Below are 2152 nucleotides of genomic sequence, written 5' to 3'. Positions count from 1 at the left end.
CCCCCCCCGCCCCCCCCCCCAGCTCCTGTCAGGAATGTTTTCTGTCTGCTGGGGCCTTTTTCCTGGGACTGCCTCTCCCAGGAGAGCCAGCTTGGTGTCGTGGTTAAGTGTGCAGGCTCTAATCTGGGAGAACCGGGTTTGATTCCCCACTCCTCCACTTGCAGCTGCCGGATGACCTTGGGCGCGCCATAAGTTCTCTCAGTGCTGTCCTTGAAAGAGCAGGTCTGGAAAGAGCTCTCTCAGCCCCACCCACCTCGCAGAGTGTCCATTGTGGGAAGGGGAAAGGAAAGGCGTTTGTAAGCCACTCTGAGAGTTTGAGTGAAGGGTGGGATATAAATCCAATCTCCTCCTCCTCTTCCTCCTCCTCCTCCCCCTGTTCTCAGAGAGCGTTTCCCTTGCAGTGCCTCCTGGGGTGGTCGGTCCACAAAAGGGCGTTGATGACGATAACAGGGTGCGGGGTGGATGTGGGGATTTGGACGGCTGGGGGTGGACTGCGAATCAGCGGTCGGGGGTCAGAGAGCTAGTCAGTCTGGGGAAAGACCTTTCTTTGCCTAAGGCCCTGGGGGAGGAAGTCCAAGTCTCCTGTCTGGGTTCCTGCAGAAACCACTCTCTCTCCCCCTCCCTCGACCATAGAGGGTTCTGGAGCAGACGGGGGGGGGGGGCTTAGAAAGAAAGGCACATTCCTATAACCAAGCCGGGGAGATGGAATTGTTGTTGTCCTTTTCCCCAAAAACCTAGTCAGGCCCTCTGATTGCCTCTGAGCGGCAAGGGGGGGGGGGGCTTAGAAAGAAAGGCACATTCCTATAACCAAGCCGGGGAGATGGAATTGTTGTTGTCCTTTTCCCCAAAAACCTAGTCAGGCCCTCTGATTGCCTCTGAGCGGCAAGCAAGGCCATTTCTTTACTCCTGGGCGAGACTCATTCAGTCGAGCAGGGGGGGAGGGGCTTCTTGGACTCCGCAGCTCAGAGAGCCTGTGAATCTGACCTCAATACAGAAAGGCCTCCTTCGCGTGTGCCTGCGGGAGGAAGACTGGAGGGTAGGGAGAGAGCCCGTTTAGTGTAGTGGTTAAGAGTGGCGGGCTCTGATCTGGAGAACCGGGTTTGATTCCCCGCTTCGCCTCCACATGAAGCCAGCTGGTGGGGGGCCTTGGGTCAGTCAGAGCTTTTTCAGCCCTGCCAGTTTGGTGTACTGGTTGGGAGCACAGACTCTTGATCTGGGAAAACCAGGTTTGATTCCCCACACCTCCCCATGCAGCCAGCTGGGTGACCCTGGGTCAGTCACAAGTTCTGTCAAAGCTGTTCTCTCAAGAGCAGTCCTCGAAAGAGTTCTCTCAGCCCCACCTCCCTCACAGGGTGTCCGTTGTGGGGAAGGGAAAGGAAATGAGATTGTAAGCCACTCTGAGACTCCTTTGGGTAGTGAAGGGCGGGGTATTAATCCAATCTCTTCTCTTCTTCATGTACGTGGCATGAAGAAGACTCTTCAATCTCTTCAGATTCTGTGCTGTTCAGTTTCTTCAGCTTGGTGTTGTGGTTAGGACCACAGACTCTAATCTGGGAGAACCGGGTTTGATTCCCCACTCTTCCACATGCAGCTGCTGGGTGACCTTGTGCAAGCCACAGTTTTCTCAGAGCTGCTTTCTCAAGAGCAGTCCTCAGGAGAGCTCTCTCAGCCCTACCTGCCTCCCAGGGTGTCTGTTGTGGGGAGGGGAAGGGAAAGGAGATTGTAAGCCGCTCTGAGACTCCTTTGGGTAGTGAAGGGCGGGGTATAAATCCAATCTCTTTTCTTCTTCATGTACGTGGCATGAAGGAAGTTTTTAAGCCAAGTCATAGATGGGCTCGGGGAGACTTGCCGGCTGTGGAGCGAAAACAAGGAACGGTGGTCTCACTTGCTTTGTAGATGATCCCCCCCCCCCTTTCTTTTGCACACTGGTGTCGGTATACAATTACTGTGTCCTTTTGAAAAGTTGACCCACTGAGACCAGCTGGGGTTTGAGGTTCTGTGCCCTGCCCAGAGCGCAGTTCCAAGACCTAACCGGGGCCCTCTTGTGTTGCAGGGAATTAGTGCAAGAGGAGGAAGAACGGTTGATGGAAGAAAGGAAAAAGAGGAAAGAGGACAAGAAGAAGAGAGAAGCTGCCCAGAAGAAGGTGAGCGA

The sequence above is a fragment of the Gekko japonicus genome, unplaced genomic scaffold (assembly GCF_001447785.1).
Source record: "Gekko japonicus isolate JY-2015 unplaced genomic scaffold, Gekko_japonicus_V1.1 scaffold2968, whole genome shotgun sequence".
NCBI lineage: Eukaryota > Metazoa > Chordata > Lepidosauria > Squamata > Gekkonidae > Gekko > Gekko japonicus.
Note: the sequence above shows the minus strand (reverse complement) of the source record.